Genomic DNA, 18,235 nt, shown 5'->3' with positions numbered 1-18,235 from the left:
AGGACCATTCCTTCCGTGTCTTGAACTCCATAGTCCAGCCTCAAAGTCAAAGCTCACATCAGAAAATTCATGACAAACCATGAGGAATAAGAAAAACGTAAACAAAGCCAAAGAAATGCAAGAGTTCTTTGTGATATTGGGCTGGATTTAGTCACAAGGGAACCGGCTGTTTCTGGATTCATCCACCCCTCCCAGCTGACTGGCTTTGGAGACTAATTGAATTCACCTGAAAATCTCCATCAAACCTGATTGGAGGAAAATTAATTATTGGTCCCCTCTGCAAAAGGGTTCCCTTCCTTTTTGCAAAACACAAAAACTCATCTTGGTCGTGCTGCCTGGAGATTTCTAAGCATGACACTCAATTGGTTGTGTTTTTTATTTCATAATGGATCCTCTGTCTAAACTCTTGTTTGTATTGCATCAGAATACAAACTTTGGGAGGGAAGAAGGCAAAACCAACTCAGACCCAGAAGCCATTTCTTAAATTGCCACTCAAGAAACCAATGTCCGCTGAAGCACGAAAAGCAATGAGAGAAAGCCAGAAGTGGAGCAAGCCAACAGCTGTGCCCGGATTAAAAAAGCCCATTCCTTCCATGTCTTGAACTCCATATTCCAGCCTCAAAGTCAAAGCTCACATCAGAAAATTCATTACAAACCATGATAAATCAGAAAAATGTGGCAAAAGCCAAAGAAATGCAAGAAACCATTCAGGAAATTCCCGCTCAAGAAACCAAAAGTCAGCTAAAGCACCCAAAACAATGACAGAAAGCCAGAATTGGAGCAAGCCAACAGCTGTGCCCTGATTGAAAAAGCCCATTGCTTCCGTGTCTTGAACTCCATATTCCAGCCTCAAAGTCAAAGCTCACATCAGAAAATTCATTACAAACCATGATAAATCAGAAAAACGCGAACAAAGCCAAAGAAATGCAAGAGTTCTTTGTGATATTGGGCTGGATTTAGTCACAAGGAAACCGGCTGTTTCCGGATTCATCCACCCCTCCCAGCTGACTGGCTTTGGAGACTAATTGAATTCACCTGAAAATCTCCATCAAACTTGATTGGAGGAAAATTCATTATCAGTCCCCTCTGCAAAAGGGTTCCCTTTCTTTTTCCAAAACACAAAAACTCATCTTGGTCGTGCTGCCTGGAGATTTCTAAGCATGACACTCAATTGGTTGTGTTTTTTATTTCATAATGGATCCTCTGTCTAAACTCTTGTTTGTATTGCGTCAGAATACAAACGTTGGGAGGGAAGAAGGTAAAACCAACTCAGACCCAGAAACCATTTAGGAAATTGCCACTCAAGAAACCAAAAGTCGGCTGAAGCACCCAAAACAAGGACAGAAATCCAGAATGGGAGCAAGCCAACAGCTGTGCCCTGCTTGAAAAGGACCATTCCTTCCGTGTCTTGAACTCCATAGTCCAGCCTCAAAGTCAAAGCTCACATCAGAAAATTCATGACAAACCATGGTAAATAAGAAAAACGTGAATAAAGCCAAAGAAATGCAAGAGTTCTTTGTGATATTGGGCTGGATTTAGTCACAAGGAAACCGGCTGTTTCCAGATTCATCCACCCCTCCCAGCTGACTGGCTTTGGAGACTAATTGAATTCACCTGAAAATCTCCGTCAAACTTGATTGGAGGAAAATTCATTATCGGTCCCCTCTGCAAAAGGGTTCCCTTTCTTTTTCCAAAACACAAAAACTCATCTTGGTCGTGCTGCCTGGAGATTTCTAAGCATGACACTCAATTGGTTGTGTTTTTTATTTCATAATGGATCCTCTGTCTAAACTCTTGTTTGTATTGCATCAGAATACAAACTTTGGGAGGGAAGAAGGCAAAACCAACTCAGACCCAGAAGCCATTTCTTAAATTGCCACTCAAGAAACCAATGTCCGCTGAAGCACCCAAAGCAATGAGAGAAAGCCAGAAGTGGAGCAAGCCAACAGCTGTGCCCTGATTGAAAAAGCCCATTCCTTCCGTGTCTTGAACTCCATATTCCAGCCTCAAAGTCAAAGCTCACATCAGAAAATTCATTACAGACCATGATAAATCAGAAAAATGTGGCAAAAGCCAAAGAAATGCAAGAAACTATTCAGGAAATTCCCGCTCAAGAAACCAAAAGTCAGCTAAAGCACCCAAAACAATGACAGAATGCCAGAATTGGAGCAAGACAACAGCTGTGCCCTGATTGAAAAAGCCCATTGCTTCCGTGTCAAGAACTCCATATTCCAGCCTCAAAGTCAAAGCTCACATCAGAAAATTAATCACAAACCATGATAAATCAGAAAAATGTGGCAGAAGCCAAAGAAATGCAAGAAACCATTCAGGAAATTCCCGCTCAAGAAACCAAAAGTCGACTGAAGCACCAAAAACAAGGACAGAAATCCAGAATGGGAGCAAGCCAACAGCTGTGCCCTGCTTGAAAAGGACCATTCCTTCCGTGTCTTGAACTCCATAGTCCAGCCTCAAAGTCAAAGCTCACATCAGAAAATTCATGACAAACCATGAGGAATAAGAAAAACGTGAACAAAGCCAAAGAAATGCAAGAGTTCTTTGTGGTATTGGGCTGGATTTAGTCACAAGGAAACCGGCTGTTTCTGGATTCATCCACCCCTCCCAGCTGACTGGCTTTGGAGACTAATTGAATTCACCTGAAAATCTCCGTCAAACCTGATTGGAGGAAAATTAATTATTGGTCCCCTCTGCAAAAGGGTTCCCTTCCTTTTTGCAAAACACAAAAACTCATCTTGGTCGTGCTGCCTGGAGATTTCTAAGCATGACACTCAATTGGTTGTGTTTTTTATTTCATAATGGATCCTCTGTCTAAACTCTTGTTTGTATTGCATCAGAATACAAACTTTGGGAGGGAAGAAGGCAAAACCAACTCAGACCCAGAAGCCATTTCTTAAATTGCCACTCAAGAAACCAATGTCCGCTGAAGCACGAAAAGCAATGAGAGAAAGCCAGAAGTGGAGCAAGCCAACAGCTGTGCCCGGATTAAAAAAGCCCATTCCTTCCATGTCTTGAACTCCATATTCCAGCCTCAAAGTCAAAGCTCACATCAGAAAATTCATTACAAACCATGATAAATCAGAAAAACGCGAACAAAGCCAAAGAAATGCAAGAGTTCTTTGTGATATTGGGCTGGATTTAGTCACAAGGAAACCGGCTGTTTCCGGATTCATCCACCCCTCCCAGCTGACTGGCTTTGGAGACTAATTGAATTCACCTGAAAATCTCCATCAAACTTGATTGGAGGAAAATTCATTATCAGTCCCCTCTGCAAAAGGGTTCCCTTTCTTTTTCCAAAACACAAAAACTCATCTTGGTCGTGCTGCCTGGAGATTTCTAAGCATGACACTCAATTGGTTGTGTTTTTAATTTCATAATGGATCCTCTGTCTAAACTCTTGTTTGTATTGCGTCAGAATACAAACGTTGGGAGGGAAGAAGGTAAAACCAACTCAGACCCAGAAACCATTTAGGAAATTGCCACTCAAGAAACCAAAAGTCGGCTGAAGCACCCAAAACAAGGACAGAAATCCAGAATGGGAGCAAGCCAACAGCTGTGCCCTGCTTGAAAAGGACCATTCCTTCCGTGTCTTGAACTCCATAGTCCAGCCTCAAAGTCAAAGCTCACATCAGAAAATTCATGACAAACCATGGTAAATAAGAAAAACGTGAATAAAGCCAAAGAAATGCAAGAGTTCTTTGTGATATTGGGCTGGATTTAGTCACAAGGAAACCGGCTGTTTCCAGATTCATCCACCCCTCCCAGCTGACTGGCTTTGGAGACTAATTGAATTCACCTGAAAATCTCCGTCAAACTTGATTGGAGGAAAATTCATTATCGGTCCCCTCTGCAAAAGGGTTCCCTTTCTTTTTCCAAAACACAAAAACTCATCTTGGTCGTGCTGCCTGGAGATTTCTAAGCATGACACTCAATTGGTTGTGTTTTTTATTTCATAATGGATCCTCTGTCTAAACTCTTGTTTGTATTGCATCAGAATACAAACTTTGGGAGGGAAGAAGGCAAAACCAACTCAGACCCAGAAGCCATTTCTTAAATTGCCACTCAAGAAACCAATGTCCGCTGAAGCACCCAAAGCAATGAGAGAAAGCCAGAAGTGGAGCAAGCCAACAGCTGTGCCCTGATTGAAAAAGCCCATTCCTTCCGTGTCTTGAACTCCATATTCCAGCCTCAAAGTCAAAGCTCACATCAGAAAATTCATTACAGACCATGATAAATCAGAAAAATGTGGCAAAAGCCAAAGAAATGCAAGAAACTATTCAGGAAATTCCCGCTCAAGAAACCAAAAGTCAGCTAAAGCACCCAAAACAATGACAGAATGCCAGAATTGGAGCAAGACAACAGCTGTGCCCTGATTGAAAAAGCCCATTGCTTCCGTGTCAAGAACTCCATATTCCAGCCTCAAAGTCAAAGCTCACATCAGAAAATTAATCACAAACCATGATAAATCAGAAAAATGTGGCAGAAGCCAAAGAAATGCAAGAAACCATTCAGGAAATTCCCGCTCAAGAAACCAAAAGTCGACTGAAGCACCAAAAACAAGGACAGAAATCCAGAATGGGAGCAAGCCAACAGCTGTGCCCTGCTTGAAAAGGACCATTCCTTCCGTGTCTTGAACTCCATAGTCCAGCCTCAAAGTCAAAGCTCACATCAGAAAATTCATGACAAACCATGAGGAATAAGAAAAACGTGAACAAAGCCAAAGAAATGCAAGAGTTCTTTGTGGTATTGGGCTGGATTTAGTCACAAGGAAACCGGCTGTTTCCGGATTCATCCACCCCTCCCAGCTGACTGGCTTTGGAGACTAATTGAATTCACCTGAAAATCTCCGTCAAACTTGATTGGAGGAAAATTCATTATCGGTCCCCTCTGCAAAAGGGTTCCCTTTCTTTTTCCAAAACACAAAAACTCATCTTGGTCGTGCTGCCTGGAGATTTCTAAGCATGACACTCAATTGGTTGTGTTTTTTATTTCATAATGGATCCTCTGTCTAAAGTCTTGTTTGTATTGCATCAGAATACAAACTTTGGGAGGGAAGAAGGCAAAACCAACTCAGACCCAGAAGCCATTTCTTAAATTGCCACTCAAGAAACCAATGTCCGCTGAAGCACCCAAAGCAATGAGAGAAAGCCAGAAGTGGAGCAAGCCAACAGCTGTGCCCTGATTGAAAAAGCCCATTCCTTCCGTGTCTTGAACTCCATATTCCAGCCTCAAAGTCAAAGCTCACATCAGAAAATTCATTACAGACCATGATAAATCAGAAAAATGTGGCAAAAGCCAAAGAAATGCAAGAAACCATTCAGGAAATTCCCGCTCAAGAAACCAAAAGTCGGCTAAAGCACCCAAAACAATGACAGAATGCCAGAATTGGAGCAAGGCAACAGCTGTGCCCTGATTGAAAAAGCCCATTGCTTCCGTGTCAAGAACTCCATATTCCAGCCTCAAAGTCAAAGCTCACATCAGAAAATTAATCACAAACCATGATAAATCAGAAAAATGTGGCAGAAGCCAAAGAAATGCAAGAAACCATTCAGGAAATTCCCGCTCAAGAAACCAAAAGTCGGCTGAAGCACCCAAAACAAGGACAGAAATCCAGAATGGGAGCAAGCCAACAGCTGTGCCCTGCTTGAAAAGGACCATTTCTTCCGTGTCTTGAACTCCATAGTCCAGCCTCAAAGTCAAAGCTCACATCAGAAAATTCATGACAAACCATGAGGAATAAGAAAAACGTAAACAAAGCCAAAGAAATGCAAGAGTTCTTTGTGATATTGGGCTGGATTTAGTCACAAGGGAACCGGCTGTTTCCGGATTCATCCACCCCTCCCAGCTGACTGGCTTTGGAGACTAATTGAATTCACCTGAAAATCTCCGTCAAACTTGATTGGAGGAAAATTAATTATCGGTCCCCTCTGCAAAAGGGTTCCCTTTCTTTTTCCAAAACACAAAAACTCATCTTGGTTGTGCTGCCTGGAGATTTCTAAGCATGACACTCAATTGGTTGTGTTTTTTATTTCATAATTTATCCTCTGTCTAAACTCTTGTTTGTATTGCATCAGAATACAAACTTTGGGAGGGAAGAAGGCCAAACCAACTCAGACCCAGAAGCCATTTCTTAAATTGCCACTCAAGAAACCAATGTCCGCTGAAGCACCCAAAGCAATGAGAGAAAGGCAGAAGTGGAGCAAGCCAACAGCAGTGCCCTGATTGAAAAAGCCCATTTCTTCCGTGTCTTGAACTCCATATTCCAGCCTCAAAGTCAAAGCTCACATCAGAAAATTCATGACAAACCATGAGAAATCAGAAAAATGGGAAAAAAGCCAAAGAATGATAGAGTCCTTTGTGATGTTGGGCTGGATTTAGTCACAAGGAAATCGGCTGTTTCCAGATTCATCCACCTCTCCCAGCTTACTGGCTTTGGAAACTAATTGAATTCACCTGAAAATCTCCGTCCAACTTGATTGGAGGGGAATTAATAATCGGTCACCTCTGCAAAAGGGTTCCCTTGCTTTTTCCAAAGCACAAAAACTCATCTTGGTCGTGCTGACTGGAGATTTCTAAGCATGACACGCCAATTGGTTGTGTTTTATATTTCATAATGGATCCTCTGTCTGAACTCTTGTTTGCATTGCGTCAGAATACAAAATTTGGGAGGGAAGAAGGCAAAACCATCTCAGACCCAGAAACCATTTAGGAATTTGCTGCTCAAGAAACCAAAAGTCGGCTGAAGCACCGAAAAGAATGACAGAAATCCAGAATTGGAGCAAGCCAACAGCTGTGCCCTCATTGAAAAGGACCATTCCTTCCGTGTCTTGAAGTCCATATTCCAGCCTCAAAGTCAAAGCTCACATCAGAAAATTCATTTCAAACCATGATAAATCAGAAAAATGGGAAAAAAAGCCAAAGAAATGCAAGAGTTCTTTGTGATATTGGGCTAGATTTAGTCACACGGAAACCAGCTGTTTCTGGATTCATCGACCCCTCCCAGCTGACTGGCTTTGGAAACTAATTGAATTCACCTGAAAATCTCCGTCAAACTTGATTGGAGGGGAATTAATTATCGGTCGCCTCTGCAAAAGGGTCCCTTGCTTTTTCCAAAACAGAAAAACTCATCTTGGTCGTGCTGCCAGGAGATTTCAAACCGTGACACGCCAATTGGTTGTGTTTTTTATTTCATAATGGATCCTCTGTCTGAACTCTTGTTTGTATTGCGTCAGAATACAAAATTTGGGAGGGAAGAAGGCAAAACCAACTCAGAACCGGAACCATTTAGGAAATAGCCGCTCAAGAAACCAAAAGTCGGCTGAAGCACCCAAAACAATGACAGAAAGCCAGAATTGGAGCAAGCCAACAGCTGTGTCCTGACTGAAAGGACCATTCCTTCCGTGTCTTGAACTCCATATTCCAGCCTCAATGTCAAAGCTCACATCAGAAAATTCCTTACAAACCACGATAAATCAGAAAAACTTGAAAAAAGCCAAAGAAATGCAAGAGTACTTTGTGATATTGGGCTGGATTTAGTCACAAGGAAACTGGCTGTTTCCGGATTCATCCACCCCTCCCAGCTGACTGGCTTTGAGAACTAATTGAATTCACCTGAAAATCTCCGTCCAACTTGATTGGAGGGGAATTAATAATCGGTCCCCTTTGCAAAAGGGTTCCCTTGCTTTTTCTAAAATATAAAAAGTCATCCTGGTCGTGTTGCCTGGAGATTTCTAAGCATGACATGCCAATTGGTTGTGTTTTTTATGTCATAATGGATCCTCTGTCTGAACTCTTGTTTGTCTTGCGTCAGAATGCAAAATTTGGGAGGCAAGAATGCAAAACCAACTCAGGCCCAGAAATCATTTAGGAAATTGCCGCTCAAGAAACTAAAAGTCGGCTGAAGCACCCAAAACAAGGACAGAAAGCCAGAATTGGAGCAAGCCAACAGCTGTGCCCTGATGGAAAAAGCGCATTCCATCCGTGTCTTGAACTCCATAGTCCAGCCTCAAAGTCAAAGCTCACATCAGAAAATTCATGACCAACCATGGTAAATAAGAAAAACGTGAACAAAGCCAAAGAAATGCAAGAGTCCTTTGTGATATTGGGCTTGAGTTAGTCACAAGGAAACCGGCTGTTTCCGGATTCATCCACCCCTCCCAGCTGACTGGCTTTGGAAACTAATTGAATTCACCTGAAAATCTCCGTCAAACCTGATTGGGGGTGAATTAATTATCAGTCCTCGCTGCAAAAGGAGTCCATTTCTTTTTCCAAAACACAAAAACTTATCTTGGTGATGCTGCCTGGAGATTTTTAAGCATGACACGCCAATTGGTTGTGTTTATTATTTCATAAAGGTTCCTCTGTCTAAACTCTTGTTTGTAATGCATCAGAATACAAAATTTGGGAGGGACGAAAGCAAAACCAACTCAGACCCAGAAACCATTGAGGAAATTGCCGCTCAAGAAACCAAAAGTCAGCTGAAGCACCCAAAAGAATGACAAAAAGCCAAAATTGCAGCAAGTCAACAGCTGTGCCATGATTCAAAAGTACCATTCCTTCCATGTCTTCAACTGCATATTTTAGCCTCAAAGTCAAAGCTCACATCAGAAAATTCATAACAAACCATGATAAATCAGAAAAATGGGAAAAAAGCCAAAGAAATGCAAGAGTCCTTTGTGATATTGGGTTGGATTTAGTCACAAGGAAACCGGCTGTTTCCGGATTCATCCACCCCTCCCAGCTGACTGGCTTTGGAAACTAATTGAATGCACCTGAAAATCTTCGTCAAACTTGATTGGAGGGGAATTAATTATCGGTCCCCTCTGCAAAAGGGTTCCCTTTCTTTTTCCAAAACAGAAAAACTCATCTTGGTCGTGCTGCCAGGAGATTTCAAACCGTGAAACGCCAATTGGTTGTGTTTTTTATTTCATAATGGATCCTCTGTCTAAACTCTTGTTTGTGTTGCATCAGAATGCAAAATTTCGGAGGGAAGAAGGCAAAACCAACTCAGACCCAGAAACCATTTAGGGAATTTCCGCTCAAGAAACCAAAAGTCGGCTGAAGCACCCAAAACAATGACAGAAAGCCAGAATTGGAGCAAGACAACAGCTGTGCCCTGATTGAAAAAGCCCATTCCTTCCGTGTCTTGAACTCCATATTCCAGCCTCAATGTCAAAGCTCACATCAGAAAATTCATTACAAACCACGATAAATCAGAAAAACTTGAAAAAAGCCAAAGAAATGGAAGAGTACTTTGTGATATTGGGCTGGATTTAGTCACAAGGAAACCGGCACTTTCTGGATTCATGCAACCCTCCCAGCTGACTGGCTTTGGAAACTAATTGAATTCACCTGAAAATCTCTGTCAAACTTGATTGGAGGAAAATTAATTATCGGTCCCTTCTGCAATAGGATTCCCTTTTTTTTTTCCAAAACACATAAACTCATCTTAGTCGTGTTGCCTGGAGATTTCTAAGCATGACACGCCAATTGGTTGTGTTTTTTATTTCATAATGGATCCTAGTCTAAACGCTTGTTTGTATCGCGTCAGAATAGAAAATTTTGTAGGGAAGAAGCAAAACCAATCAGAATCAGAAACCATTTAGGAAATTGCCGCTCAAGAAACCAAAAGTCGACTGAAGCACCGAAAAGAATGACAGAAATCCAGAATTGGAGCAAGCCAACAGCTGTGCCCTGATTGAAAAGGACCATTCCTTCCGTGTCTTGAACTCCATAGTCCAGCCTCAAAGTCAAAGCTCACATTAGAAAATTCATTACAAACCATGATAAATAAGGAAAATGGAAAAAAAGCCAAAGAAATGCAAGAGTAATTGTGATATTGGGCTTGAGTTAGTCACAAGGAAACCGGCAGTTTCCGGACTGATCCACCCCTCCCAGTTGACTGGCTTTGGAAACTAATTGCATTCACCTGAAAATCTCCGTCAAACTTGATTGCAGGTGAATTAATTATGGCTCCCCTCTAAAAAAGGGGTCCATTTCTTTTTCCAAAACACAAAACCTCATCTTGGTCATGCTGCCTGGAGATTTCTACGCATGACACGCAAATTGCTTGTGTTTATTGTTTCATAAAGGTTCCTCTGTCTATACCCTTGTTTGTATTGCGTCAGAATGCAAAATTTGGGAGGGAAGAAGGCAAAACTAACTCAGACACAGAAACCATTGAGGAAATTGCCGCTCAAGAAACCAAAAGTCAGCTGAAGCACCCAAAATAAGGACAGAAATCCAGAATTGGAGCAAGCCAACAGCTGTGCCCTGATTGTAAAAGCCCATTCCTTCCTCGTCTTGAACTCCATATAGCAGCCTCAAACTCAAAGCTCACATCAGAAAATTCTTTACAAACCATGATAAATCAGAAAAATGTGAACAAAGCCAAAGAAATGCAAGAGTCCTTTGTGATATTGGACCTGATTTAGTCACAAGGAAACCGGCTGTTTCCGGATTCATGCACCTCTCCCAGCTGACTGGCTTTGGAAACTAATTGAATTCACCTGAAAATCTCCGTCAAACTTGATAGGAGGGGAATTAATTATCGGTCCCCTCTAAAAAAGGGGTCCATTTCTTTTTCCAAGACACAAAAACTCATCTTGGCCGTGCTTCTTGGAGATTTCTAAGCATGACACACCAATTGGTTGCGTTTTTTGTTTCACAATGTATCCTCTGTCTAAAGTCTTGTTTGTATTGCGTCAGAATACAAAATTTGGGAGGGAAGAAGGCAAAACCAACTCAGACCCAGAAACCATTTAGGGAATTTCCGCTCAAGAAACCAAAAGTCGGCTGAAGCACCCAAAGCAGGACAGAAAGCCAGAATTGGAGCAAGCTAACAGGTGTGCCCTGATTGAAAAAGCCCATTTCTTCCTAGTGTTGAACACCATATTCCAGCCTCAAAGTCAAAGCTCACATCAGAAAATTCATTGCAAACCATCCTAAATCAGAAAAATGTGAAAAAGCCAAAGAAATGCAAGGGTCCTCTGTGCTATTGGGCTTGATTTAGTCACAAGGAAACCGTGTGTTTCCAGATTCATCCACCCCTCCCAGCTGACTGGCTTTGGAAACTAATTGAATTCACCTGAAAATCTCCGTCAAACTTGATTGGAGGGGAATTAATTATCGGTCCCCTCTCCAAAAGGGTTCCCTTTCTTTTTCCAAAACACAAAAACTCATCTTGGTCGTGCTGCCTGGAGATTTCTAAGCATGACACGCCAATTTTTTTTTTTTTATTTCATAATGGATCCTCTGTCTAAACTCTTGTGTTTATTGCGTCAGAACACTAACTTTGGGAGGGAAGAAGGCAAAACCAACTCAGACCCAGAAACCATTGAGGAAATTGCCACTCAAGAAACCAAAAGTCGGTTGAAGCACCCAAAAGAAGGACAGAAAGCCAGAATTGGAGTAAGCCAACAGCTGTGCCCTGATTGTAAAAGCCAATTCCTTCCATGTCTTGAACTCCATATACCAGCCTCAAAGTCAAAGCTCACATCAGAAAATTCATTACAAACCATGATAAATCAGAAAAATGGGAAAAAAGCCAAAGAAATGCAAGAGTCCTTTGTGATATTGCACCTGATGTAGTCACAAGGGAACCGGCTGTTTCCGGATTCATCCACCCCTCCCAGCTGACTGGCTTTGGAAACTAATTGAATTCACCTGAAAATCTCCGTCAAACTTGATTGAAGGGGAATTAATTATCGGTCCCCTGTGCAAAAGGGTTCACTTGCTTTTCCAAAACATAAAAACTCATCTTGGTCATGCTGCCTGGAGATTTCTAAAAATGACACGCCAATTGGTTTTGTTTTTTATTTCATAATGGATCCTCTGTCTAAACTCTTGTTTGTATTGCGTCAGAATACAAAATTTGGGAGGGAAGAAGGCGAAACCATCTCAGACCCAGAAACCATTTAGGAAATTGCCGCTCAAGAAACCAAAGTCAGCTGAAGCACCCAAAACAAGGACAGAAAGTCAGAATTGGAGCATGCCAACAGCTGTGCCCTGATTGAAAAAGCCCATTCCTTCCGTGTCTGGAGCTCCATATTCCAGCCTCAGTCAAAGCTCACATCAGAAAATTCATTACAAATCATGAGAACTCAGAAAAATGTGAAAAAAGCCAAAAAATGCAAGAGTCCTTGGTGATATTGGGCCTGATTTAGTCACAAGGGAACCGGCTGTTTCCGGATTCATCCACCCCTCCCAGCTGACTGGCTTTGGAAACTAATTGAATTCACCTGAAAATCTCCGTCAAACTTGATTGCAGGGGAATTAATTATCGGTCCCCTCTGCAAAAGGGGTCCATTTCTTTTTCCAAAACACAAAAACTCATGTTGGTCGTGTTGCCTGGAGATTTCTAAGCATGACACTCAATTGGTTGTGTTTTTTATTTCATAATGATCCTCTGTCTGAACTCTTGTTTGTATTGCGTCAGAATATAAAATTTGGGAGGGAAGAAGGCAAAACCAACTCAGACCCAGAAACCATTTAGGAAATTGCCGCTCTAGAAACCAAAAGTCCACTAAAGCACCCGAAACCAAAAGTCGGCTGAAGCACCCAAAACAAGGACAGAAAGCCAGAATTGGAGCAAGCCAACAGCTGTGCCCTGATTGAAAAGGACCATTCCTTCCGTGTCTTGAACTCCATACTCCAGCCTCAAAGTCAAAGCTCACATGAGAAAATTCATTACAAACCACGATAAATCAGAAAAACGTGAAAAAAGCCAAAGAAATGCAAGAGTCCTTTGTGAATTGGGCTGGATTTAGTCACAAGGAAACCGGCTGTTTCCGGATTCATCCACCCCTCCCAGCTGACTGGCTTTGGAGACTAATTGAATTCACCTGAAAATCTCCATCAAACTTGATTGGAGGGGAATTAATTATCGGTCCTCTCTGCAAAAGGGTTCCACTTCTTTTACCAAAACAGAAACACTCATCTTGGTCGTGCTGCCTGGAGATTTCTAAGCATGACACGCCAATCGGTTGCGTTTTTTATTTCATAATGGATCCTCTGTCTAAACTCTTGTTTGTATTGCATCAGAATACAAAATTTAGGGAGGGAAGAAGGCAAAACCAACTCAGACCCAGAAACCATTTAGGAAATTGCTGCTCAAGAAACCAAAAGTCATCTGAAGCACCCACAACAATGAGAGAAATGCAGAATTGGAGCAAGCCAACAGCTGTACCCTGATTGAAAAACCCATTCCTTCCGTGTCTTGAACTCCATATTTCAGCCTCAAAGTCAAAGCTCACATCAGAGAATTCATTACAAACCACGATAAATCAGAAAAACGTGAAAAAAGCCAAAGAAATGCAATAGTCCTCTGTGCTATTGGGCTTGATTTAGTCACAAGGAAACTGGGTGTTTCCAGATTTATCCACCCCTCCCAGCTGACTGGCTTTGGAAACTAATTGAATTCACCTGAAAATCGAAGTCACAATTGATTGAAGGGGAATTAATTACCGGTCCACGCTGCAAAAGGGTTCCATTTCTTTTTCCAAAACACAAAAACTCATCTTGTTCATGCTGCCTGGGGATTTCTAAGCATGACACGCCAATTGGTTGAGTTTTTTATTTCATAATGGGTCCTCTGTCTAAACTCTTGTTTGTCTTGCGTCAGAATGCAAAATTTGGGAGGGAAGAAGGCAAAACCAACTCAGACCCAGAAACCATTTAGGAAATTGCCGCTCTAGAAAACAAAAGTCCGCTGAAGCACCCGAAACCAAAAGTCGGCTGAAGCACCCAAAACAAGGACAGAAAGCCAGAATTGGAGCAAGCCAACAGCTGTGCCCTGATGGAAGAAGCCCATTCCTTCCGTGTCTTGAACTCCATATTCCAGCTTCAAAGTCAAAGTTCACATCAGAAAATTCATTACAAATCATGATAAATCAGAAAAATGTGAAAAAACCAAAGAAATGTAAGAGTCCTTTGTGATATTGGGCTGGATTTAGTCACAAGGAAAACGGCAATTTCCAGATTCATCCACCCCTCCCAGCTGACTGGCTTTGGAAACTAATTGAATTCACCTGAAAATCTCCGTCAAACTTGATTGGAGGAAAATTAATTATCGGTCCCCTCTGCAAAAGGGTTCCCTTGCTTTTTCTAAAACATAAAAACTCATCCTGGTCGTGCTGCCCGGAGATTTCAAACCGTGACACGCCAATTGGTTTTGTTTTTTATTTCATAATGGATCCTCTGTCTGAACTCTTGTTTGTATTGCGTCAGAATACAAACTTTGGGAGGGAAGAAGGCAAAACAAACTCAGACCCAGATACCACTTAGGAAATTGCCGCTCAAGAAACCAAAAGTCGGCTGAAGCACCCAAAAGAATGACAGAAAGCCAGAATTGGAGCAAGCCAACAGCTGTGCCCTGATTGAAAAGGACCATTCCTTCCGTGTCTTGAACTCCATATTCCAACCTCAAAGTCAAAGCTCACATCAGAAAATTCATTACAAACCATGATAAATCAGAAAAGTGTGCAAAAAGCCAAAGAAATGCAAGAAACCATTCAGGAAATTACCGCTCAAGAAACTAAAAGTCGGCTGAAGCACCCAAAACAATGACAGAAAGCCAGAATTGGAGCAAGGCAACAGCTGTGCCCTGATTGAAAGGACCATTCCTTCCGTGTCTTGAACTCCATAGTCCAGCCTCAAAGTCCAAGCTCACATCAGAAAATTCATGACAAACCATGATAAATCAGAAAAATGTAACAAAAGCCAAAGAAATGCAAGAGTCCTCTGTGCTATTGGGCTTGATTTAGTCACAAGGAAACTGGATGTTTCCGAATTCATGCACCCCTCCCAGCTGACTGGCTTTGGAGACTAATTGAATTCACCTGAAAATCTCCGTCACACTTGATTGGAGGAAAATTAATTATCGGTCCCCTCTGCAAAAGGGTTCCCTTTCTTTTTCCAAAACACAAAAGCTTATCTTGGTCGTGCTGCCTGGAGATTTCTAAGCATGACACGCCAATTGGTTGTGTTTTTCATTTCATAATGGATCCTCTGTCTAAACTCTTGCTTGTATTGCATCAGAATACAAACTTTGCGAGGGAAGAAGGCAAAACCAACCCAGACCCAGAAACCATTCATGAAATTGCCACTCAAGAAACCAAAAGTCGGCTGAAGCACCCAAAGCAATGAGAGAAATCCAGAATTGGAGCAAGCCAACAGCTGTGCCCTGATTGAAAAAGCCCATTCCTTCCGTGTCTTGAACTCCATATTCCAGACTCAAAGTCAAAGCTCACATCATAAAATTCATGACAAACCACTATAAATCAGAAAAATGTGAACAAAGCCAAAAAATGCAAGAGTCCTCTGTGCTATTGGGCTTGATTTAGTCACAAGGAATCCGGCTGTTTCCGGATTCATCCACCTCTCCCAGCTGACTGGCTTTGGAAATTAATTGAATTCACCTGATAATCTCCATCAAACTTGATTGGAGTGGAATTAATTATCGGTCCCCTCTGCAAAAGGTTTCCATTTCATTTTCCAAAACACAAAATCTCATCTTGGTCATGCTGCCGGGAGGTTTCTAAGCATGACACACCAATTGGTTGTGTTTTTTATTTCATAAGGGATCCTCTGTCTAAACTCTTGTTTCTATTGCGTCAGAATACAAAATTTGGGAGGGAAGAAGGCAAAACCAACTCAGACCCAGAAACCATTTAGGAAATTGCCACTCAAGAAACCAAAAGTCGGCTGAAGCACCCAAAACAAGGACAGAAATCCAGAATGGGAGCAAGCCAACAGCTGTGCCCTGCTTGAAAAGGACCATTCCTTCCGTGTCTTGAACTCCATAGTCCAGCCTCAAAGTCAAAGCTCACATCAGAAAATTCATGACAAACCATGGTAAATAAGAAAAACGTGATCAAAGCCAAAGAAATGCAAGAGTTCTTTGTGCTATTGGGCTGGATTTAGTCACAAGGAAACTGGCTGTTTCCGGATTCATCCACCACTCCCAGCTGACTGGCTTTGGAGACTAATTGAATTCACCTGAAAATCTCCATCAAACTTGATTGTAGGAAAACTAATTATCGGTCCCCTCTGCAAAAGGGTTCCCTTTCTTTTCCCAAAACACAAAAACTCATCTTGGTCGTGCTGCCTGGAGCTTTCTAAGCATGACACTCAATTGGTTGTGTTTTTTATTTCATAATGGATCCTCTGTCTAAACTCTTGTTTGTATTGCATCAGAATACAAACTTTGGGAGGGAAGAAGGTAAAACCAACTCAGACCCAGAAACCATTTAGGAAATTGCCACTCAAGAAACCAAAAGTCGGCTGAAGCACCCAAAACAAGCACAGAAATCCAAATGGGAGCAAGCCAACAGCTGTGCCCTGCTTGAAAAGGACCATTCCTTCCGTGTCTTGAACTCCATAGTCCAGCCTCAAAGTCAAAGCTCACATCAGAAAATTCATGACAAACCATGACGAATAAGAAAAACGTGAACAAAGCCAAAGAAATGCAAGAGTTCTTTGTGATATTGGGCTGGATTTAGTCACAAGGAAACTGGCTGTTTCCAGATTCATCCGCCCCTCCCAGCTGACTGGCTTTGGAGACTAATTGAATTCACCTGAAAATCTCCGTCAAACTTGATTGGAGGAAAATTAATTATCGGTCCCCTCTGCAAAAGGGTTCCCTTTCTTTTTCCAAAACACAAAAACTCATCTTGGTCGTGCTACCTGGAGATTTCTAAGCATGACACTCAATTGGTTGTGTTTTTTATTTCATAATGGAACCTCTGTCTAAACTCTTGTTTGTATTGCATCAGAATACAAACTTTGGGAGGGAAGAAGGTAAAACCAATTCAGTCCCAGAAACCATTTAGGAAATTGCCACTCAAGAAACCAAAAGTCGGCTGAAGCACCCAAAACAAGGACAGAAATCCAGAATGGGAGCAAGCCAACAGCTGTGCCCTGATTGAAAAGGACCATTCCTTCCGTGTCTTGAACTCCATAGTCCAGCCTCAAAGTCAAAGCTCACATCAAAAAATTCATGACAAACCAAGATGAATAAGAACAACGTGAACAAAGCCAAAGAAATGCAAGAGTCCTTTGTGCTATTGGGCTGGATTTAGTCACAAGGAAACTGGCTGTTTCCGGATTCATCCACCCCTCCCAGCTGACTGGCTTTGGAGACTAATTGAATTCACCTGAAAATCTCCGACAAACTTGATTGGAGGAAAATTAATTATCGGTCCCCTCTGCAAAAGGGTTCCCTTTCTTTTTCCAAAACACAAAAACTCATCTTGGTCGTGCTACCTAGAGATTTCTAAGCATGACACTCAATTGGTTGTGTTTTTTATTTCATAATGGAACCTCTGTCTAAACTCTTGTTTGTATTGCATCAGAATACAAACTTTGGGAGGGAAGAAGGCAAAACCAACTCAGACCCAGAAACCATTTAGGAAATTGCTGCTCAAGAAACCAAAAGTCATCTGAAGCACCCACAACAATGAGAGAAATGCAGAATTGGAGCAAGCCAACAGCTGTACCCTGATTGAAAAACCCATTCCTTCCGTGTCTTGAACTCCATATTTCAGCCTCAAAGTCAAAGCTCACATCAGAGAATTCATTACAAACCACGATAAATCAGAAAAACGTGAAAAAAGCCAAAGAAATGCAATAGTCCTCTGTGCTATTGGGCTTGATTTAGTCACAAGGAAACTGGGTTTTTCCGGATTTATCCACCCCTCCCAGCTGACTGGCTTTGGAAACTAATTGAATTCACCTGAAAATCGCAGTCACAATTGATTGAAGGGGAATTAATTACCGGTCCACGCTGCAAAAGGGTTCCATTTCTTTTTCCAAAACACAAAAACTCATCTTGTTCATGCTGCCTGGGGATTTCTAAGCATGACACGCCAATTGGTTGTGTTTTTTATTTCATAATGGATCCTCTGTCTAAACTCTTGTTTGTCTTGCGTCAGAATGCAAAATTTGGGAGGGAAGAAGGCAAAACCAACTCAGACCCAGAAACCATTTAGGAAATTGCCGCTCTAGAAAACAAAAGTCCGCTGAATCACCCGAAACCAAAAGTCGGCTGAAGCACCCAAAACAAGGACAGAAAGCCAGAATTGGAGCAAGCCAACAGCTGTGCCCTGATGGAAGAAGCCCATTCCTTCCGTGTCTTGAACTCCATAATCCAGCTTCAAAGTCAAAGTTCACATCAGAAAATTCATTACAAATCATGATAAATCAGAAAAATGTGAAAAAACCA

Source organism: Oryctolagus cuniculus, chromosome 4 (assembly GCF_051225735.1).
Source record: "Oryctolagus cuniculus isolate XC-2025 breed Fujian yellow rabbit chromosome 4, ASM5122573v1, whole genome shotgun sequence".
In the NCBI taxonomy this organism is placed as follows: domain Eukaryota; kingdom Metazoa; phylum Chordata; class Mammalia; order Lagomorpha; family Leporidae; genus Oryctolagus; species Oryctolagus cuniculus.
Note: the sequence above shows the minus strand (reverse complement) of the source record.